A 23,950-nucleotide genomic window follows, 5' to 3' on the forward strand; every position below is an offset into this window, starting at 1 on the left:
TTTTCCTTTCTTTGTCGTTTCCAGAACTAAGTTTGTGGGAAAATGGTTTTCGTTAAGCACCTAGCGAAGACCAAGCTCTGTCTCAACTTAAATGTTAACTATTCTGAGAGGATTTCTGTGACCACCCTGTCTGAAGCAGTGCCGGCGAAAAGGACACACTTCACACTTACTCTCATGTTACTCTTTTTTGTTTTGTTTTGTTTTTGAGACAGAGTTTTGCTCTGTCGCCCAGGCTGGAGTGCAGTGGCGCCATCTCGGCTCACTACAGCCTCCACCTCTCGGGTTCAAGCGATCCTCCTGCCTCAGCCTCTCGAGTATCTGGGATTACAGGCGCCCCCCCCACCGCGCCCGGCTAAGTTTTGTATTTTTAGTAGAGACGGGGTCTCACTATGTTGGTCAGGCTGGTCTTCAACTCCTGGCCTCAAGTGATCCGCCAGCCTTGGCTTCCCAAAGTGCTGGGATTACAGGCGTGAGCCACTGCACCCGGCCTTGTATTTTCTTTATAGCATCTATCACTTATAGTGTTTATGTATTTGTGTCCTTGTTTGACAGCTCCCTGAACTAGAATGAGGGTAAGCGTCTTCTCTGCCTTGTTCGTTGCTGCACCTCCAACACTAGGTGCCATAATTAGCACATAGTAGGTGCTCAGTAAACATGTTTGAATAAATTAATACTTGAAACTAAGAAGGATTCCCAGAAGTGGTACTTAACTGCCTCCAAGAATTAACAGTTCTCTCGGATATATATGAATATTTATTCTTCATGGAAGGTGGTAGAGCATCCCATGTGGGTTTCCTGGATATAGGTTCAATCTCGGCATTGACATTTGTTTCAGTGAATATTACCTTGGATATGTCACTTTAGCTCTGAGTTTATTTCCCTTATAATAGTACGTATTTTATAAGAATTCTGTGAGGATCCAAAGAGAATACAGCTGTGAAAGCTCCCACATCTGTATAATGCTTTATGGGTCACAGAGCTTTATATTAGCACGGGTTATTAATGACTGTACCACTCGTGCAGTCAGAGGAAAAGTTTTAAAAGATGGCCTTGGATCTTCACAAGTGTTGGGTAAATGGGGTGGACGGGATAGAAAGTTAACTAAGACGGCTGGGTGCCGTGGCTCATGCCTGTAATCCCAGCACTTTGGGAGGCCGAAGCGCTCAGATTACCCGAGGTCAGGAGTTCGAGACCAACCTGGACAACATGGTGAAACCTCGTCTCTACTAAGAATACAAAAATTAGCCGGATGTGGTGGCGGGCGCCTGTAATCCCAGCTACTCGGGAGGCTGAGGCAGGAGAATCGCTTTAACCCAGGAGGTGGAGGTTGAGGTGAGCCAAGATCACACCACTGCACTCCAGCCTGGGCAACAGAGTGAGACTGTCTCAAAAAAAAAAAAAAAAGTTGACTAAGACGTGGTCTTCATATTCGGGTAGGTTTTTTTTGTTTTTTTTTTTGGAGACAGAGTCTCACTCTGTCACTCAGGCTGGAGTGCAGTGGCGCAATTTCAGCTCACTGCAACCTCCATCTCCCGGATTCAAATGATTCTTCTGCCTCAGCCTCCCGAGTAGCTGAGTTACAGGCGCTCACCACCATGCCCAGACAACTTTTGTATTCTTTTTTTTTTTTTTTTTTTGACACAGAGTCTCGCTCTGTTGCCCAGGCTGGAGTGCAGTGGCGTGATCTCGGCTCACTGCAACCTCCGTCTCCCGGGTTCACACCATTCTCCTGCCTCAGCCTCCCGAGTAGCTGGGACTACAGGTGCCCACCACCACGCCTGGCTAATTTTTTGTATTTTTAGTAGGAACGGGGTTTCACCGTGTTAGCCAGGATGGTCTCGATCTCCTGACCTCGTGATCCTCCCACCTTGGCCTCCCAAAGTGCTGGGATTAGAGGTGTGAGCCACCACACCCAGCCCAATGTTTGTATTCTTAGTAGAGACGCGGTTTCACCATGTTGGCCAGACTAGTCTTGAACTCCTGACCTCAGGTGATCTGCCCACCTCAGCTTCGCAAAATGCTGAGATTACAGGCATGAGCCACCGTGCCCAGCCATCTTCAGGTAGCTTCTGAGTCATGTCAACTACTCAAGAATGTTCAGCTCTAAAATTCTGGAACTCTCTTGGAAAGAAGGAAACAAAATCAGAGTTTTGTGGAGAAAACAGGAAGGAACTGTGTGAAAGGATGGAGTAGAGGGGAAGGCATTTCATGCAATGAAAGGATGTGGCAGAACACAGGTCATTCCTCAGACTTTTCTTTCTTTATCTTCCTTCCTTCCTTTCCTTCCTTTTCTTTCTTTCCTTCCTCTCTTTCTTTCTCTTTCTCTCTTTCTTTCTTTCATAGGGTCTCGCTGTGTCGCCCAGGCTAGAGTGCGGTGGCCCCATCATGGCTCACTGCAGCCTTGATCTCCTGGGCTCAAGTGGTCTTCTCACCTCAGCCTCCCAAGTAGCTGGGATTACAGGCACATGCTGCCATGCCCAGCTAATTTTTGCGTTTTTAGTAGAGATAGAGATTTGCCATGTTAGCCAGGCTGATCTTGAACTCCTAGACTCAAGCAATTCACCTGCCTTGATCTCCCAAAGTGCTGGGATTACAGACTTGAGCCACTGCACCCAGCCCTTTCCTGAGATATTTATTTAGTGTTTAGGCCTCTTCCCCCTTCCCCCCCTACACACACACACACACACACACACACACACGCACGCGCGTGCACACACACACATGCGTCTTGTTGGTTCGATCTTCTAGCTGTTCTTCAGTCAGCCAGCTTCCTTCCATCTTCTCTGCCAGCACCCTAGGCTAAGCTGCAAGCCTCTGGTCCCGACTTCTACAGCAGCCTCTTTACTGGTTTCCCTGCCATATGTTTTGTCTTCCCTCCAACCAGTTCTCCATGTTGTATGTAGCCAGAGAGAGCTTTTAAAATTGCAAATCTAAGCTTGTCATTTCTTTTTATAAAACCTTTCAAGTTTCCGACTGGGCGCAGTGGCTCACGCCTGTAATCCCAGCACTTTGGGAGGCCAAGGCGGGTGAATCACGAGGTCAGGAGATCAAGACCATCCTGGCCAACATGGTGAAACCCCATCTCTACTAAAAATACAAAAAAATTAGCCGTGCGTGGCAGCGCGCTCCTGTAGTCCCAGCTACTCGGAGGCTGAGGCAGGAGAATTGCTTGAATCTGGGAGGCGGAGGCTGCAGTGAGCCAAGATTGTGCCACTGCACTCCAGTTTGGTGACAGAGCAAGACTCCGTCTGAAAAAAAAAAACCTTTCAGGTTTCCTCAGACTCCTAGGATCAAGTTCAGTTTCCTTAATGTGATCTACAAGGCCCTTCATTAATGGCCTTGGCCTACCTCGCCAACCTCATTGTATGGTATCTCCATTGAGCTTTCTATACTAAGAAACATTAACCTTTCAGTTCTGTAGGCCAGGCAGTTCTTCCTCTAGGCTTGTGCACTTGCTGCTCTCTCTGCTTAAAGTTTTTTCCCATTTCCCTTCCCCCTAGGTTACTCCTACTTGTTTTTCATGTTCCAGCTGAAATGAGAATAATAACATTTATTGAACAGGTACTCTGTGCCATCATTGGTTTTAGTGCTTTTATGTATGTTAACTCATTTATTCCCCATTATAACTTCTTGAGGTAAATTCTGTTTTTTTTTTTTTTTTTAAGAGACAGGGTCTTGCTCTGTCACCCAGGCTGGAGTGCAGTGGCACACTACAGCCTCAAACTCCTGGGCCAAGTGATTCTCCTGCCTCAGCCTTCTGAGTAGCTGGGACTACAGGTATGTGCTGCCACTTGCCAAGCTAATTTTTGTATTTTTAAAAAATAACTTTGGGCTGGGCACGGTGGCTCACGCCTGTAATCCTAGCACTTTGGGAGGCTGAGGCAGTTGGATCACCTGAGGTCGGGAGTTCGAGACAAGCCTGACCAACATGGAGAAACCCTGTCTCTACTAAAAATACAAAAATTAGCTGGGCGTGGTGGCACATGCCTGTAATACCAGCTACTTGGGAGGCTGAGGCAGGAGAATCACTTGAACCTGGGAGGCAGAGGTTGCAGTGAGCTGAAATCATGCCACTGCACTCCAGCCTGGGCAACAGAGCAAGACTCTGTCTCAAAAATAAAATAAAATAACTACAACTTTTATTTTAGATTCAGGGGTACATGTGCAGGTTTGTTACATGGGTATATTGCATAATGCTGAAGTTTGGGGTACAAATGATCCCGTTACGCAGGTGGTGAGCATAGTACCCAATAGTTAGTTTTTCAACTCCTGCCCCTTGAAATTTTTGTATCTTTCATAAAGACAGGGTCTCACTATGTTGCTCAGGCTAGTGTCAAACTCCTGGCTTCAAGTGATTCTTCTGACTTGGCCTCCCAAAGCGCTGAGGCTATAGGTGTGAAAAAAATCTCAGGACTCCAAAGTCACTAAGCCAAGGGAAAAGTCAAGCTGGTGACTATGTCAGGCAAACTTGCCTCCCATTTTATTCCTAAATAAGCTAGCTACAAAGATTAAAAAAGCTACAAGGATTTTTAAAAAGCTCTCTCACAATTGCCCACAAGGAAATTCCTTGTGCATAAAGAATAGACAGAACTCAAAATCATCCCTCTGAGGCTTGCATGAGACAAATGCATATCTGATTGCTTCCTTTGCCCTATTGCTTCACCAAGCCAGATTAAGGCATGAGAGATGCTTTTTTTTTTTTTTCCCCCGAGACACAGTCTCACTCTGTCACCCAGGCTGGAGTGCAGTGGCCCAATTTTGGCTCACTGCAACCTCTACCTCACAGGTTCAAGTGATTCTCCTACCTCAGCCTCCTGAGTAGCTGGGATTACAGGTACCCACCACCATGCCTGGCTAGTTTTTGTATTTTTAGTAGAGATGGGGTTTCGCCTTGTTTGCCAGGCTGGTTTCAAACTCCTGACCTCAAGTGATCTGCCCACCTCGGCCTCCCAAAGTGTTGGTATTATAGGCATGAGCCACCACGTCCAACCAAAGCATAAGTGATTCCTCCACCCTCCTCTCACATGTGTATTCAGTGAAGGCTAATTCAGTGACTCCAAAGAATGCAACCGTTTGTCTCTTATTTAACTATGACATGGAAGCCTTCTCCCCCATCTCGAGTTGTTCCACCTTTCCAGGCTGAGCCAATGTACATCTTACACATATTGATGTCTTATGTCTCCCTAAAATGTATAAAACCAAGCTGTGGGCCGGGCGCGGTGGCTCACGCTGGTAATCCCAGCACGTTGGGAGACTGAGGCGGGCAGATCACAAGGTCAGGAGTTTGAGACCAGTCTGGCCAACATGGTGAAACCCCATCTCTACTAAAAATACAAAAAGTAGCCGAGCGTGGTGGTGCGTGCCTGTAATCCCAGCTACTCAGGAGGCTGAGGCAGGAGAATCGCTTTAACTCGGGAGGCGGAGGTTGCAGTGAGCTGAGATCACACCATTGCACTCCAGCCTAGGCAACAGAGCGAGACTGTGTTTCAATAAACAAACCAGAAAAAGCTGTGGGCCAGGCACAGTGGCTCACACCTGTAATCCCAGCACTTTGGGAAGCTGAGGCAGGCAAATCATCTGAGGTCAGGAATTCGAGACCAGCCTGACCAATATGATGAAACCCCGTCTCTACTAAAAATACAAAACTTAGGCTGGGTGCAGTGGCCCATGCCTGTAATCCCAGCACTTTGGGAGGCCAAGGCAGGTGGATCACCTGAGGTCAGGAGTTCAAGACCAGCCTGACCAACATGGAGAAACCCCGTCTCTACTAAAAATACAAACTTAGCCAGGCTTGGTGGCGTATGCCAGTAATCCCAGCTACTCAGAGGCCAAGGCAGAAGAATTGCTTGAACCCGGGAGGCAGAGGTTGTGGTGAGCTGAGATTGTGCCACTGCACTCCAGTTTGGGCAACAAGAACGGAACTCCATCTCAAAAAGAAAAAAAAGAATACAAAAATTAGCTGGGCATGGTGACATACACCTGTAATCCCAGCTACTCAGGAGTCTGAGACAGGAAAATTGCTTGAACCTGGGAGGCAGAGGTTGCGGTGAGCCGAGATCACGTCATTGCACTCCAGTCTGGGCAACAAGAGTGAAACTGTCTCAAAAAAAAAAAAAAAAAAAAAAAGAAAAACCAAGCTGTGCCACAACCAACTTGGGCACATGTCATCAGGACCTCCTAAGGCTGTGTCACGTCCTTGACCTTGGCAAAATAAACTTTCTAGATTGATTGAGACCTATCTCAGATATTTTGGGTTCACATAGGTGTGAGTCACTAAGCCAGACCTATCTCCACTTTATAGATGAGGAAAATGAGGTTCAATAATCTGCTCAAGCCGGGCGCGGTGGCTCACGCCTGTAATCCCAGCACTTTGGGAGGCCGAGGTGGGCGGATCACAAGGTCAGGAGATCGAGACCATCCTGGCTAACACGGTGAAACCCCGTCTCTACTAAAAATACAAAAAATTAGCCGGGCGAGGTGGCAGCCGCCTGTAGTCCCAGCTACGCGGGAGGCTGAGGCAGGAGAATGGCGTGAACCCCAGGGGGCGGAGCCGGCAGTGAGCCGAGATCGCGCCACTGCACTCCAGCCTGGGTGAAAGAGCGAGACTCCGTCTCAAAAAAAAAAAAAAAAAAAAAAAAAAAACAAATAATCTGCTCAAGATAGAGTCAGAATTTGAACCCAGGCAGGCTGGGCATATGAGTTAGTGCTGCACTGTATATAAACAGCTCGGTTACAGGAAACTCTTAACCCTACAGATTGAGGTTCCTGTTACTCACTTTGTAGCTAGCTATACTTATTTCTCATAGTACTTAACATTATCATAATTAATTAGCTGTGTCATTATACATTTCATGGCTATCTTCCCCACGGGAGTCTAAGCTCACTGTATTCCAGTCCCTGGCACATAAGGGGGGCTTATTAAATATTTATTAAATGAATATGGCCAAGCGTGGTGGCTCACATTTGTAATCCCAGCACTTTGGGAGGCTGAGGAGGATGATCACTTGAGGTCAGGAGTTCGAGACCAGCCTGGGCAAGATAGTGAAATCACGTCTCTACCAAAAATACAAAAATTAGCTGGGCATGGTGGCACACACCTGTAATCCCAGCTACTCGGGAGGCTGAGGCAGGAGAATCACTTGAACCCGGGAGGCGGAGGTTGCAGTGAGCTGAGATCATGCCACTGCAGTCCATCCTGGGTGACAGAGTGAGACTTTATCTCAAAAATAAAATAAAAACTACAGAGGCTGAGCACAGTGGCTCATGCCTGTAATCCCAGCACTTTGGGAGGCCAAGGTGGGCAGATCACGAGGTCAGCAGTTTGAGACCAGCCTGACCAAATATAGTGAAATCCTGTCTCTACTAAAAATACGAAAATTAGCCAGGCGTGGTGGTGTGCACCTGTAATCCCAGCTACTCAGGAGGCTGAGGCAGGAGAATCACTTGAACCCAGGAGGGGGAGGTTGCAGTGAGCCGAGATCACACCACTGCACTCCAGCCTGGGTGACAGAGGGAGACTCCATCTCAACAAAACAAAACACAACAAAAAACCAGAGAGTTAGGCACAGTGGATCATGCTGTAATACCAGCACTTTGAAAAGCCAAGGCGGGCGGATGGAGACCAGCCTGGCCAATATGGTGAAACCCCATCTCTACTAAAAATACAAAAATTAGCTGGGTGAGGTGGCAGGCACCTGTAATCCTGGCTACTCGGGAGGCTGAGGCAGGAGAATCGCTTGAACCCAGGAGATGGAGGTTGCAATGAGCTGAGATCGCACTACTGCACTCCAGCCTGGGTGACAAACTCAGAATCCATTTCAGTAAAACCCAGAAAACAAAAAACATGCCAGGCGCGGTGGCTCATGCCTGTAATCTCCGCACTTTGGGAGGCTGAGGCGGGTGGATCACCTGAGGTCAGGAGTTTGGGACCAGCCTGACCAACATGGAGAAACCCCCGTCTCTACTAAAAATACAAAATTAGCCAGGTGTGGTAGTGCATGCCTTTAATCCCAACTACTCGGGAGGCTGAGGCAGGAGAATCACTTGTACCCGGGAGGCGGAGGTTGCAGTGAGCCGAGATCACGCCATTGCACTCCAGCCTGAGCAACAAGAGCAAAACTCCATCTCAAAAACAAACAAACGGAAATTATATTGTATAAGCCAAGAACGTACAAACATAGCATGAACTAAAAAAAAAAAAACTGTCCTCAACTTAGATATATGTAAGGATGTCTTGCTCTGCAAATTGGGCTAGCTAACAATAAAAGTGGCATGAATGATGATGACATTGATGATTTGAATAAAATTATGATATAAAATTTGACCGAAAAAGTATTATTTCTAAATCAATGTTTTATATGTGATTTAAAATATGTGTTGCTAAATAATATTAGATTTACATTTTCCACTAAGTAGATGTTTAAAGTAGACATCTGACTACTTCATATAAGGTTGGCCAAAAACTATCTTTTAGTTCTTCTCCTTGGGAAACATAAGGCATTGCCTTACATATTAAAATGTGCAGCTGGGTGCAGTGGTTCACACCTGTAATCAATCTCAGCACTTTGGGAGGCCAAGGCGGGAAGATCTTTTGAGGTCAGGACTTCGAGACCAGCCTGACCAACATGGTGAAACCCCGTCTGTACCAAAAACACAAATATTAGCCAGGCGTGGTGGTGCTTGCCCATAATCCCAGCTACCCTAGAGGCTGAGGTGGGAGGATCGCTTGAACCTGGGAGGTGATTATAGTGAGCCGAGATCACACCGCTTCACTCCAGCCTGGGCAACAGAGTGAGACTTTGTCTCGAAAAAAAAAAAAGTTGAAGGAGTAGTAAATTCATAAATTTTTTTTTTTTTAGACAGAGTCTCGCTCTGTCACCCAGGCTGGAGTGCAGTGGCGTGATCTCGACTCACTGCAACCTCTGCCTCCTGGGTTCAAGCACTTCTCCCTGCCTCAGCCTCTCGAGTAGCTGGGATGACAGATGTGAGCCACTGTGCCTGGCTGTAAATTTATAAATTCTGATGGTGGTGGCAGTAGTGGTGCTTCCAGGTGAAGAAAAGTCAGATTTGAAGTAGTCTGTGGAGAGTCAATTGGAGATTGCTTGGCAGACAAGTAGTAGGAATAAATGGCACAAGATTGGAGCCCCCAAACCCAAGTATCACTGGGATTATCATTTCTAGGAAGAAAGAAGGAACAATATGTGCAAAGATATGGAAGAATGAAACCTTAGGGAAAGGTAAAGTTTCTTTTTGTAGCAAAGGTAATAACTGCAGTGATTTGCCACTTTTAGTTACTAATTCACTAAATTTGACAAGCTGATTTGGGACAGTTATTCTTCCCAAGGAACTGGGGGGAAAATACCAGAATGAAAGAGTTTTTGTTTGTCTTTTAATCTGTTTATAGAGAGGAGGTCTTGCCATGTTGCCCAGGCTGATCTTAAACTCCTGGCTTCAAGGGATTCTTCCACCTTGATCTCCCAGAGGACTAGGATTACAGGTGTGAACCACTGGGCCCAGCCTTAAAGAGGTTTTTTTTTTTTTTAAGTTAGTTTTAATTTTTTTGTAGAGACAGGGCCTCACTGTGTTGCCCAGGTCGGTTCTCAAACTCCTGGCCTCAAGCAACCCTCCTACCTCAGTCTCCCAAATTGCCAGGATTACAGGCATGAACCACACCGAACCCGGCCAAGGGTTTTATTTATTTATTTATTGAGACAGCATCTCACTCTGTTGCTCAGGCTGGAGTGCAGTGTCTGAATATCAGCTCACTGCAACCTGCACCTCCTGAGTTCAAGTGATTCTGGTGCCTCAGCCTCCCAAGTAGCTAGGACTACAGGTCATGTACCACCGTGCCCGACTGGCTAATTTTGTTTTAGTAGAGGCAGGGTTTCTAGCCTGGCCTGTTACCCAGGCTGGTGTTGAACTCCTGGCCTTAAGTGATCCACCTGCCTCGGCCTCCCAAAGTGCTGGGATTACAGGCGTGAGCCACTGCGCCCAGCCCTGCCAAGGGTTTTGTTTTGTTTTGTTTGAGACAGAGTTTCACTCTTGTTGCCCAGGCTGGGTGCAGTGACGCAATCTTGGCTCACTGCAACTTCCGCCCTCTGAGTTCAAGCAATTCTTCTGCCTCAGCCTCTTGAGTAGCTGGGATTACAGGCACCCACCACCACACCCAGCTAATTTTTTGTATTTTTAGTAGAGATGGTGTTTCATCATGTTGGCCAGGCTGGTTTCGAACTTATGACCTCAGGTGAGCCACCCACCTTGGCCTCCCAAAGTGCAGGGATTACAGGCATGAGCCACCGCGCCCAGCCCTGGCCAAGGGTCTTAATAACCAATGGTTAATACAGTTTTATGATACTCTCTGAGCAAGAGTAAAACCTAATTCCCAAAAGCCACCTAATCCTATTTCTTGTGTATGTATTAAAATTTTTTTAAAAGGATAATAACAAAGAATACTATAACATTCATCTATGTATCCACTACCCAAAATGAATAAATAGTATCATACCTATTTTCGCCTTCCAAGTCCAATTCTCCTCCTTTTCTCCTTCCCTTTAGGCATTCCTTTTATATTAGCCTGGTTTCATTTTTTTTTAATTTTTAATTGTTTTATTTTTTGAGACAGAGTCTCACTCTGTCTCTCAGGCTGGAGTGCAGTGGCGCAATCTCGGCTAACTGCAACCTCCGCCCCTCCTGGGTTTCAGCGATTTTCCTGCCTCAGCCTCTGGGTAGCTGGGACTACAGGCCCGTGCCACAATGCCTGGCTAATTTTTGTATTTTTAGTAGAGCGGGGTTTCGCCATGTTGGCCAGGCTGGTCTCGAACTCCTGACCTCAAGTGGTCCAACCGCCTGGGCCTCTCAAAGCGCTGGGATTACAAGCATGAGCCACTGTGCCTAGCCTAGTCTGCTTTTAATTCTTTGACTATCTATCTATCTATGATGTATTTACACACACATACATATATACATACATACATCTATACACACATACGTATACATACATATGAAGATTTACATATATATGGTATTTCTTAATGTTTTAAAAATTCATGTAATTTGTTTCATGTGGCGCTTATTTTCCTGTATCTTGTTTCCTTAACTTTGTTTTCATAATTTGTTCATCTAGATTAAGTTCATTGATTTTATTTTCTTAATTTTTAAAATTTTTGTTCTTTTTTTTCGAGACAGAGTCTTGCTCTGTCACCCAGGCTGGAGTGCAGTGGCACGATCTTTGCTCACTGCAACCTCCACCTCCTGGGTTCAAGCGATTCTTCTGCCTCAGCCGCCTAGGTAGCTGGGATTACAGGCGCATGCCACCACACCAGGCTAATTTTTGTGTTTTTATTAGAGACAGGGTTTTGCCATGTTGACCTGGCTGGTCTCAAACTCCTGACCTCAGGTGATCCACCCACCTCAGCCTCCCAAAGTGCTGGGATTACATGTGTGAGCCACTGGCCCAGCAAGTTCATTCATTTAGCTTGCTGAATGGTGTTCCATCACATGAATACACCCCAACTGCTTATCCATTTGCTACTGATTGACATTTACATTGTTTTTAGTGTTTCATTATTACAAACACTACATTTCAGGGAATATCCTCCAACAGGTCTCCTAGTGCTAATGGATGAGAGTTTCTATGAAGGAATGTTTTTAGAGGTTTTTTTTTGAAACCACTATGGAAATACGTTTTATATTAAGACCCAGTTCATAGATGAAATAAAAATTTAACAAAATAATACCTGCCCTTGCTATATGCACTCTGTTTCCTACTCTATTGCATTCTGTCCTGTTTCATTTTTGTAAAATGCTGGACATGACTCACTACACTGATTTTATGACTCACTAATGGATTGAAAAACAATGCTCTAAGGCATTTATCTGGAAGTAGACTTTCTAGATCAAAGAATAAGTGCATTTTCAACTTGAGTAGATATTATCAAGTTGCTCTCCAAAGTGAGTGTATCAGTTTTACAGGATATCAGAGTCCTAGTTTTTCCATATCCTCATTGACACTTAAAACAGTCAGAATTTTAGATTATTGATGGTTCTGTAGATATGAAACAAATATCATTGTCAGTTTAATTTGGAAAAAATTAGCCAGGCATGGTGGCATGTGCCTGTAGTCCCAGCTACTTGGGAGGCTGAGGTGGGAGGATCACCTGAGCCCAGGAGGTCAAGGCTGCAGTGAGCTGTGATTGGGCCACTGCACTCCAGCCTGGGCGACAGAGTGAGACTTTGTGTCAAAAAAAAGAAAAAAAAGTTTTTTAGATGGGAGTTTTAAATATTTATAATAGTCAATTTAATCAAAATGGACCATTTTTACTTCTGCTTTTTCATAATTTTATTGTTAAAATTTTATCTTGAGTATAAAAATACTATATATTTTTTCAAATAATTTTGTTGTTGTTTTTGAGACAAAGTCTCACTCTGTCACCTAAGCTGGACTGCAATGGTGCAATCTCAGCCCACTGCAACCTCCACATCCTGGGCTCAAATGGCCCTCCTGCCTCAGCCTCCCAGGTAGCTGGGACTACAGGCATGCGCTACCATGCCTGGCTAATTTCTGTATTTTTTGTAGAGAAAGGGTTTCACCATGTTGCCCAGGCTGGTCTCACACTCCTGGACTCAAGTGATCTGCCTGCCTCAGCCTCCCAAAGTGCTGGGATTACAGCTGTGAACCACTGTGCTCAGCCTTTAAAAATAAATTTAAAAAAAATACGGAATGCTTCATGAATTTGCGTGTCATCCTTGCACAGGGTCCATGCTAATCTCTGTATGGTTCCAGTTGTAGTATATGTGCTGCCAAAGTGAGCACCAGATAATTTTGAAGTTGGTTGGTGTTTTGTTTTGTTTTGTTTTGTTTTTACAACTTTCGATATTTAATTGCCCTGGAGTTTATTTTTGCCTATTCCTTTTCCGTCTTCTGATACTTCAGTGCCTCATTATGTGATTCTTCATCATCTTTGGGACTCTCTGCTTCTCATCTCCTCCCTCAGAGTCTTTTTCTTGAAGAGAATGGGAATATAAAAGGCCCCAGGCTTAGAATAACTCTTCAAAGGCCTTTTTTTTTTTTGGAGACAGCGTCTCTCTCTGTCACCAGGCTGGAGTGCAGTGGTGATCTTGGCTCACTGAAGGCGTTTAAAGAAGCAAGTGGGAGGGCCGGGCGCAGTGGCTCATGCCTGTAATCTCAGCACTTTGGGAGGCCGAGGCAGGTGGATTACGAGGTCAGGAGTTCAAGACCAGCCTGGCCAACATGGTGAAACTCCATCTCTACTAAAAATACAAAAATTAGTCGGGCATGGTGGCAGGCCCCTGTAATCCCAGCTAGTTGGGAGGCTGAGGCAGGACAATTGCTTGAACCTGGGTGGCAGATGTTGCAGTGACCCGAGATCGAGCCACTGCACTCCATCCTGGGTGATAGAGTGGGACTCCGCCTCAAAAAACAAAGAAACAAACAAAAAAGAAGCAAGTGGGAAAGAAGAGGTAAAGAGAATCCTATGTGCTTTTTTTCCCGTCTTTTTCCAGAAGATTGTGAAACTGAAGCAGAGTTACACATAAGTTGTTGGTGAATTTAAGATTAGTACCCAGGTCTCCTGACCATCAAACTGAAAGGTTTCAGGAGAGTCCACCTGAAACCAATTTGTGAGAGACGACTTGAAGAGGAGACTAGTATCTCCAGAGAAGGAGCAGTATTCTAAACTTACAAGAAGTAGCTTTTTTTTTTTTTAAGAGACAGAGTACAGGAGTGTACCACCACGCCCAGCTAATTTTTGTATTTTTAGTATAGATGGAGTTTCACCATGCTGCCCAGGCTGGTCTCAAACTCCTGGGCTCAGGGGATATGCCCTCCTCGGCCTCCCAAAGTGTTGGGATTACAGGCGTGAGTGACCGCGCCCAGCCAAGAAGTAGCCTTTGATTTTTGTAATTGCAGTCATCAAAAAGCATCATCAAAGAACTTTTATCAGGCCGGGTGTGGTGGCTCACGCCTGTAATTCCAGCCCTTTGGGAGGCCAAGGCGGGTGGATCACCTGAGGTCAGAAGTTAGAGACCAGCCTGGCCAACATGGTGAAAGCCTGTCTCTACTAAAAATACAAAAATTAGCCAGGCATGGTGGCATGCACCTGTAATCCCAGCTATTCGGGAGGCTGAGGCAGGAGAATTGCTTGAACCCAGGAGGCTGCAGTTAGCCGAGATCATGCCACTGTATTCCATCCTGGGTGACAGAGTGAGACTCTGTCTCAAAAAAAAAAAAAAAGTTTTTATCAGTGATTGCTTGCAGTGGGCAATTAAGGTAGACACTGAACTAAATTTAGAATGTATTATTCACAAATATAGTCTAAGAATTTATACTCTGAAAATTAATAAAACAGACAAGCAAAGGATAAACCATATAACAATAAAAAGCAATCTAGAACTACTGTATATAGTAAAGAATTAACATCAAACACATCAAAGTCAGTGCAATTCAAGGATAAAGGCATCACTGGGTGATAAGCAGTGCCTAGTATGTATTTGTTATAGGAGTTCCAAATTCAGGGAAACTGTCATCAATCAACTAGGGAGGGTGGGTCTCTTCTGACTTCTCCCATCCTCTCCTTTTCCATCCTCCACACATGTGCCCCACTCCAAGCTTTTTCTCCTCCAAGCAACATAAGCCTCACTAATGCTTGAAATCAGAGGAGTTTTTACTTTGTGTTAGTACTTAGCTCTCAATAAGTGGACCTTTACCCAGCATCAGCAGGAACCACCCTCAGGAGCCACTTTGTGCTGCCTGGCACGTCCACAGCAATTAGAGCAAAAGGACAGAGTTAAGGAAACTCTTTGAGGAAAATTTTCCCCACCCAGCTTTGGCAGGGTCACCTGGGAGCCCTCTCATCAGTATTGATATTCACTGTGTTACCCCCGTTGTTCCACTAGCACCATTTACTGAGCTTCCTCTGTGTTCAGTTCCTATGAAAGAAAGGAAGCCCTTGCCTCAAAGTGCTCTCAATTTATTTTTACTATTTTTTAATTTTTGAGATGGAGTCTCACTCTGTCCCCCAGGCTGGAGTGCAATGGTGTGATCTCGGCTCACCACAACCTCCGCCTCCCAGGTTCAAGAGATTCTCCTGCCTCAGCCTCCTTAGAAGCCAGGATTACAGGGGCCCGCCATCACGCCCAGCTAATTTTTGGATTTTTAGTAGAGATGGGGTTTCACCATGTTCAGGCTGGTCTCCAACTCCTGACCTCAGGTGATCCCCCACCTCGGCCTCCCAAAGTGCTGGGATTACAGGCATGAGCAACTGCACCCGGCTGTGCTCTCAATTTAAATACATTTGCACATTCAGCAAGACTCATAAATGTCTTACCTAGCTGAATCAATATTAGAAAGGCCTCAAGGATTTTGCAGTTTGATATCACCGTCATAAAAATTGTTTCAATGTAGAAAAAAAGTTAACATATTTCATATATTTATTAAGAAATGTACATGGGCTGGATGCAGTGGCTCACACCTGTAATTCTAGCACTTTGGGAGGCCAGGGTGGGTGGATCACTTGAGGTAAGGAGTTCGAGACCACCCTGGGCAACATGGTGAAACCCCATCTCTACTAAAAATACAAAAGTTACCCAGGCGTGGTGGCATGCGCCTGTAATCCCAGCTACTCAGGGAGGCAGGAGAATTGCTTGAACCCAGGAGGCAGAGGTTGCAGTGAGCTGAGATCGCAGCACTGCCCTCCAACCTTCGTGACAGAGTGAGACTCTGTCTCAAAAAAACAAAACGAAAAGTGGCAGGGCACGGTGGCTCACTCCTGTAATCCCAGCACTTTGGGAGGCTGAGGCGGGTGGATCACGAGGTCAGGAGTTCGAGATCAGCCTGGCCAATGTGGTGAAACCCCATCTCTACTAAAATAAAAAATATACAAAAATTAGTCGGGTGTGGTGGCCCACACCTGTAATCCCAGCTACTCAAGAGGCTGAGGCAGGAGAATCGCTTGAACCTAGGAGGCAGAGGTTGCAGTGAGCCAAGATCGTGCCACTGCACTCCAGCCTGGGTGACAGAGCTAGACTCTGTCTCAAAAAATAAGATAAATAAATTAAAAAAAAAGCAAAAGTCACTGAGCGAGGTCTTTAACCATCTCTTCTGAAATAGTCCTGATCTCCCACCTATAGCTCTTGCTGCTCCATTTCCTGATTTTTAAATTTGTTTTTTAATAAAATTTAATGATCTGTACTTATTGATGTATACTCATTGACTGGTTGTTATCTGTCTGCCCCACAGAATATAGGTTTTCAGAGAACAGGAACTTTTTATGTCTTTATCATTGCTATATCCCACTGCCCAGAATCAGTGCCTGGAACATAGTAGATTCTCTACAAATAGTGCACTTGTTAAATGAATGAAACTAAATTAAATGAACGTATATGTTGTGTATCCTTACTGCATTGATTGGCATATGAGAAAATTAAACAGAAGAAACTAACAGCAAGATAAGTGTGTCCTAGACTCCAAGAAGTCTTTCCAGACTAATCCTATTCAGTATTAGAAGTACAGTCATAGGCCGGGCGGGGTGGCTCTCGCCGGCACTTTGGGAGGCCAAGGTGGGCGGATCACCTGAGGTCAGGAGTTCGAGACCAGCCTGGCCAACATGGCGAAACCCTGTCTCTACTAAAAAAATTCAAAAATTAGGCCCGGCATGGTGGCTCACACCTGTCATCCCAGCACTTTGGGAGGCCAAGGCGGGTGGATCACAAGGTCAGAAGTTTGAGACCAGCCTGGCCAACATGGTGAAGCCCTGTCTCTCCTAAAAACACAAAAATTAGATGGGCGTGGTGGTGGGCACCTGTAATCTCAGCTTCTTGGGAGGCTGAGGCAGGAGAAGTACTTGAAACCGGAAGGCAGAGGTTGCAGTGAGCCGAGATTGTGCCACTGCACTCCAGCCTGGGCGAAAGAGTGAAACTCCATCTCAAAAAACAAAACAAAACAAAACAAAACAAATACAAAAATTAGCCAGGCGTGATGGCGGTCACCTGTAATCCCAGCTACTTGGGAGGCTGAGGCAGGAAAATTGCTTGAATCTGGGAGGTGGAGGTTGCAGTGAGCCTAGGTCGTGCCACTGCACTCCAGCCTGGGTGATAGAACGAGACTCTGTCTCAAAAAAAAAAAAAAAGTGCAATCATTCTGAATCTCTCACTGTACCCCTTGAGAAGACTCCCCCACCAACCTCTTTTTTAGTTCAGGTGACTCAAGCAGGGCTGACCCCACCCCCTGCCTCCAAGGATCAGCTTGTGTCCCAGGCACCCCATGGCCACTGTTTTTGGTTTGGGATTGGCTCATGACCCAAGCTAGGTAGCAGGCAGAGCTTTCTGTGTTAGTCTGGAAAGACTTCTTGGAGTCTAGGCTAGGACACTACTCATCTTTTTTGTTTTGTTTTGTTTTTGTTTTTGTTTTTAGACAGAGTCTTGCTCTGTTGCCCAGGCTGGAGTGCAGTGGTGCAATCTCACTGCAACCTCTGCCTCCTGGGCCCATGTGTTCCTCCTGTCTCAGCCTCCCGAGTAAGTTTCCCTGGGACTTTTGCTGGAACTATAGGAAAAAGAACCAAGTCAGCCCAGTGCAGATGGTGGTCACTGTTCTATCATGCAGGGAAACCTGCCTGAGAACAAAACCACACTGATTCTAAAGCAGAGACTAGAGAGTGAGAAATAGAAAGAAAGAGACAGGGCCTGGTGCAGTGGCCCTAGCCTGTAATCGAAGAATTTTGGGATGTTGAGGCAGGAGGATCGCTTGAAACCAGAAGTGTGAGATCAGCCTGGGCAACAAAATGAGACCCTGTCCCTATTACAAAAAAAAAAAAAAAAAAAAAAAAAAAAAAGGAGGAGGAGGAGGGGTGGGGGAGGGAAAAAAGGAAAGGGACAGGTGGACAGTGACTTGGTGATATCTGGGTCCCCAGCTTCAGTCCTGCCTACAGTCAGCTGTGTTGTTGGGTTTCCCAGTTTATGTGAGTGATTCAGCTCCTTTTGAGCACAAGCAGTTTGAATTGGGTTTCTGTCATTGACAATCACAAAACACAACAAAACAAAATCATACCTAATGCACATTTAGCTGTATAATTTCTACTACATCGAATTTCACTTGTTTACTTAACATTATATACAGGTTTTTTACCTAAGACTTATGAACATTTTTATAGTTTATAAAATAATCTTGTATTTACATATCACTTAATTTTAACACAATTATGTGAGGTAGGGCATATATATTTTTTTATTTAGTAATTTTTTTTTTTTTTTTTTGAAACACAGTCTCACTCTGTTACCCAGGCTGGAGTGCAGAGATATAATCATAGCTCACTGCAACCTTGAATTCCTGGGCTCAAAGGATCCTCCTGCCTCAACTTCCCAAAGTGCTCGGATTATAGGTGTGAGCCACTGAGCCTGGCTAATTTTTTTTTTTTTTTTTGAAGAGATGAGGTCTCAGGCCGGGCACGGTGGCTCACGCCTATAATCCCAGCACTTTGGGAGGCCAAGGAGGGTGGATCACAAGATCAGGAGTTTGAGACCAGCCTGGCCAATATGGTGAAATCCCATCTCTACCAAACATACAAAAATTAGCCAGGCGTGGTGGTGCAAGACTACAGTCCCAGCTACTCGAGAGGTTGAGGCAGGAGAATCGCTTGAACCCGGGAGGTGGAGGTTGCAGTGAGCCAAGATCGCGCCACTGCACCCCGGTCTGGGCAACAGAGTGAGACTCTGTCTTTAAAAAAAAAAAAAAAAGAGATGAGGTCTCACCCTGTCACCCAGGCTGGAGTGAAGTACGCAATTATAGCACACTGGAGCCTTGAACTCCTGGGCTCAAGGGATCCTCCTGCCTCAGCCTCCAGAGTAGCTGGGACTACAGGAGCAGGCTACCATGCCTGGCTGAATTTTTTTTTTTTTTTTTTTTTTTTGAGATGGAATCTCGCTCTGTCACCCGGGCTGGAGTGCAGTGGTGTGATCTTGGCTCACTGCAACCTCCACTTCCTGGGTTCAAGCGATTTTCCTCCCTCAGCCTCCTAAGTAGCTGGGATTACAGTCTTGCACCACCATGCCTTGCTAAGTTTTATTTTTATTTATTTATTTTTTGAGAGAGGGTTTCACTCCCGTTGCCCAGGCTGGAGTGCAGTGGTGTGATCTCAGCTCATTGCAACCTCTGCCTCCCGGGCTCAAGTGATTATCCTGCCTCAGCCTCCCCAGTAGCTGGGACTATAGGCATGTGCCACCGCTCCCAGCTAATTTTCATATTTTTTTTAGAGATGAGGTCTTGCCATGTTGCTCACTTGGTCTCGAACTCCTGAGCTCAAGTGATCGGCCCACCTCAGCCTCCCAAAGTGCTGGAATTACAGGTGTGAGCCACCACGCCTGGCCTAATTTTTTATTTTTTGTAAAGATAGGATCTCATTATGTTGCCCTGGCTGCTGTTGAACTCCTGGGCTCAAGTGATCCTTCTGCCTTGGCCTCCCAAAGTGCTGAGATTATAGGTGAGAGTCACCGTGTCCAGGCAAGAAATATATTTTACAGTAACCCCGCACACACGCACACACTCTTAAAGTTGCACAAAACAATACCTACCTTAGTGCCTGTGACATTCTCTCATATTTTCTATTCTATTTTTTTAAAATTCTGGCTGGGCGCAGTGGCTCACGCCTGTCATCCCAGCACTTTGGGAGGCTGAGGAAGGCAGATCACAAGGTCAGGAGTTTGAGACCAGCCTGGCCAACATGGTGAAACCCCTGACTCTACTAATAATAGAAAAATTAGCTGGGTATGGTGGCAGATGCCTGTAATCCCAGCTACTTGGGAGGCTGAGGCAGGAGAATTGCTTGAACGTGGGAGGTGGAGGTTGCAGTGAGCCAAGATTGCGCCACTGCATTTTAGCCTGGGTGACAGAGCAAGACTCTGTCTCAGAAAAAAAAAAAAAATTCTGTTTTATTTCAGCACTTTGGAAGGCCAAGGCAGGTGGATCCCTTGAGTCCTGAAGTTTGAAACCAGCCTGGGCAATATAGGGAGACCCTGTTTTCTTGCTGTGTCCAACTACCTAGAACAACCATTGAGTCAGGAGAAAGAATTATGGATCTCCTGCCCAAGGACCCAGATGAAAGGTCTCTTTGCTTCAGGGCGCTCTTAAAATAAAAAGAAAAGAAAAGAAAAAATATTCTGGTTGCAATCTACAGTTGTTTTTTTTTTTTTTTTTTCTGGAATGAAGTGGCGCCATCTCAGCTCACTGCAACCTCTGCCTCCCGGGTTCAGGCGATTCTCCTGCCTGAGCCTCCCAAGTAGCTGGGACTACAGCCGCCTACCACCACACCCAGCAAGCTTTTTTTTTTTTTTTTTTTTTGAGTCAGAGTCTCGCTCTGTCGCCCAGGCTGGAGTGCAGTGGCGCAATCTCGGCTCACTGCAAGCTCCGCCTCCCGGGTTCACGCCATTCTCCTGCCTCAGCCTCTCCGAGTAGCTGGGACTACAGGCGCCCGCCACCACGCCCGGCTAATTTTTTTGTATCTTTAGTAGAGACAGGGTTTCATCGTGGTCTCGATCTCCTGACCTCGTGATCCGCCCGCCTCGGCCTCCCAAAGTGCTGGGATTACAAGCGTGAGCCACCGCGCCCGGCCCCCAGCAAACTTTTGTATTTTTAGTAGAAACAGAGTTTCACCATGTTGGCCAGGCTGGCCCCAAACTCCTGAGCTCAAGTGATCTTCCCGCCTTGGCCTCCCAAAGTGCTGGGATTACAGGCATGAACCAATGTGCCTGGCCACAATCCACAGGTTTTTGTTGTTGTTGTTTTAAATTTTTTTTTTTTAGAGACAGGGTCTTGCTCTGTTGCCCAAGTTGGAGTGCATTAGCATGATCACAGTTCACTGCAGTCTTGAACTCCTGGAGTTTTCTGTTCTTCTGTAACTACCCTGTGTTATTCTTGTCTCAATTTTTGAATGGAAGATAATTGTTTAAGGTGTACAAGATGGAGGCAATATGGTGTGGTGATTGAGTCTTGGCTCGTGGGTCTAACAGATTTGTGTTCAAAGCCTGGCTTTGCCACTAACTAGCTGTGTCCTTAGGCAAATTATACTCCAAGTCTCAGATTCCTAATTTGCAAAATAAGAATAATAATAAATTATAGTTCCTGCCCCATTAGTTTATTATGAGGATTTTTTTTTGGTAGAGACATGGTCTCGCCATGTTGCCCAGGCTGTTCTCAAACTCCTGGCCTCAAGTGATCTGCCTGCCTCGGCCTCCCAAAGTGCTGGGATTGCAGGCGTGAATTTTTGTGCCAGCCTACTATGAGGATTAATGCTTGTGAAGTGTTAAATATAGCGTTTGGTACGCAATAAAAATTCAATTAATGTTGTCAGTTACTCTTAAGTATAAATTGGGGACCAGGAAGGCAAAAATGGAGTGTGTTTTTTCAGATGGACAGAGAGGAGCCAGGACACAGCTCAGCTTGCTCATGCTCAGAGAGTTAAGCTGCTGACCCTGAAGGCAGGGGGCACACAACTGTGTGTGGGAGCTGGACTAAGCAGCCGAGACAGGGCAGACAGTGTGAGAAAGCTGTTGATGAGAGCTGCTGCTGGATAAAATCATCTTTCACCTGTCTACGGCTCCCCAAGTGTTCTTTCTGCTCATCCACCCACTACCTCTGGACCTCAACATGACCTTTGGCATAGTCTAAACCTGACACTCATAACAGTTACAAATTTCTTTGTCCCTTCTCCACTCCCACTTTTTTGAGACAGGGTCTTGCCCTGTTGCAGAGGCTGGAGTGCTCTGGTGTGATCACGACACACTGCAACCTTGACCTCCTGGGCTCAAATGATCCTCCCACCTCAGCCTCCCAAGAAGCTGGGATGTTCCACAGGCACGTTCCACTACACCCAGCTAATTTTTAAATTTTTTGTAGAGAGGGGGTCTCCCTATGTTGCCCAGGGTAAGAATTCCTAAACTCAAATAGGCCTTTTCCTTCCAAGACTTTAGTTCTTGGGTGATTTTACAGGTGCTTCTATTTTCCCTTCAAGTGGAACAAATTGGCCCCCAGCCCAATCTGCAGAGACAGCTTTGCCTTGGGGAAGTTACTTGATGTAGAACAAGGACAGGAGACAGGTCAAGTTGTAGTTATTTGACTTTCGTGATTAAGAGAGCCCTGAAGCAAAGAGACCTTTCATCTGGGTCCTTGGGCAGGAGATCCATAATTCTTTCTCCTGACTCAATGGTTGTTCTAGGTAGGAACCAGAGCCACTTGCTGGAAGCCTGCCTTGACTTATTTGAATCGATTACTGCTTTTCTTTCTTTTCCATTCTAAGCTATTATGTTTTTATGGTACTAAGCAGATTTTCTTGAAAACTACTAGAAAACTGCCTGCTACCTGAAAGCAGCAGCTGTTTTCTTCTCTCCTGTATTTTATGCCACCCCAATGCTTCTCCTATGCAGCTTTGTCACCTAAGTTATTTCCCTGAGGCAAAATTTCCCCATTCTTTCAGCTCCCCTCCTCCCAGATCGAGAAATTCTAGGCATGCCCTGGACTTCTCTCTTGTAGTCTCTGGGTTTTTTTCCTTTCCATCAGGCACCAAGTCCGGAGTTTGCGTGGCTCTGATGTCTGCTCGTGGATCACTGATTGACCAGGCTGAAGCCAGCGGGTCCTTTAGATCCCAAGGGATAATATAGAGCAGGCAGCATTTCCACCCACGCTCTGAGACTTCTCATAATTGCATCAGTGCTGCACGTACCTATGTGGAAAATACAAGTGCACTGTCAGGCTTGGGGTTAATGGTTTCACCTCACGTCTCAGAGGAGCAGAGTCCTAGTGCACCTGTGGAGCCTGAACCAGCTGCACTCCAAGAGGAGCAGAGAAGGGAAGCAATTTCTTACTCCACCCCTTTCAACCACTGGCACTCACAGGCTTGCCACCTGCTCTTGCTCCTGCCAAATGGTATAGAGATGAAATCTTAGAATAAAAGTTTTTGAACTCAATAAATTGTTAATTAATATCTAGGAGTGGCAGATATATAATGCTTCTCTTTTCACGACAGGTCAAAGATGAAATCTGATTAGGCTTTGGAGGGCGTGGTTTGCCTCTTGAAATTCCTTGCCCCTCTTTAGAAAGCTGTGTTGCTTAGAGCACCCAAAAGTGCCCTTTATCTAACTGAGGGAGGCGCACTTGTCTTCATATATAGAGGCAGGAGCTGGCATTGGGAAAGTCAAACCAGTTCTGCACCATGAGGAAGAAGCAGCTTAAGACGGAGGCAGCTCCACACTGTGAACTAAGTAAGTAGCCCAGGGAAGCTGCCAAGCTGAGCAGACCTGAAAGGGTGACAAGTACAGCTCTAGCAATTTTATTTTCTAGTTATAATAGAAATTCCCAAAGGAAAGGTTCTGGTCTGGAGGAACTTCATCAAACCTTTCTGAAACTCCACAGATGTACTGTAGCAAGAATCTCAGAACTAATTTGTGCATTTTCTTTTTTCTCTAGGAGAAATTCTGTATGAAAACCAACCTGCTCCAGGAAGTCAAGCTCCCCCACCTTTTTTTTGGTCCCCGAGTTTGTTTTTACTTTGCACTTTATTTGGATTTTTCTCTTTGCAGTTCACGCTCCTTTCTTCATTTCTCGATCTCTCTTACTAATGAAATTTTCTTCTAGCTGTTTTTACGTGAATAAAGAAGCTCGATTACCTTTAATGCTGTAAGCAGTGCGAGGGGTCGGGGAGTGAGGGTGGCGGGAGGATCTAATGTTTTTGGTGGCTGTAAACGACATTGTAGAAAATTACGGTAATTTGTTAGGCCATTTATTCCCTCTTCACCAGTCTGGCAGTCTCATCTTCAGAGCAAAAGATACAGTATGAGGCTGAAACTGGCGATAGAGTGGGATTGCTTTTGGATAGGTAGGATAAAGTCTGGGGAGAATCGAGGCAGCTGGGCGAGAAGGAGGAAAACAATTCACTACGGAGGCTTGGGA

The 23,950-nt window shown here is 45.7% G+C and overlaps 1 protein-coding gene, 1 long non-coding RNA gene and 1 other non-coding gene across 6 annotated transcripts in view; 2 read left to right on the forward strand and 1 right to left on the reverse strand.

Annotated features, from left to right (window-relative positions):
- SLC11A2 (solute carrier family 11 member 2) overlaps positions 1-23,950 on the forward strand; it is a 72,942-nt gene that overhangs the window by 355 nt on the left and 48,637 nt on the right. The gene's annotated exons all lie outside the window — the stretch shown is intronic.
- LOC129491083 (uncharacterized) lies at positions 2-23,600 on the forward strand. 2 transcript variants are annotated; one of them, XR_008660451.2, is made up of 3 exons: positions 2-3,561; positions 3,666-3,777; positions 23,468-23,600. It is a non-coding gene; the product is annotated as an uncharacterized lncRNA (long non-coding RNA). The 2 variants fall into 2 exon arrangements; XR_010113888.1 differs by lacking the exons at positions 2-3,561; positions 3,666-3,777 and adding an exon at positions 17,878-23,262.
- Positions 12,708-12,811, reverse strand: LOC129492346 (U6 spliceosomal RNA). Its single transcript, XR_008660808.1, has one exon. It is a non-coding gene; the product is annotated as a U6 spliceosomal RNA (small nuclear RNA).

The sequence above is a fragment of the Symphalangus syndactylus genome, chromosome 10 (assembly GCF_028878055.3).
Source record: "Symphalangus syndactylus isolate Jambi chromosome 10, NHGRI_mSymSyn1-v2.1_pri, whole genome shotgun sequence".
NCBI classification, from domain to species: domain Eukaryota; kingdom Metazoa; phylum Chordata; class Mammalia; order Primates; family Hylobatidae; genus Symphalangus; species Symphalangus syndactylus.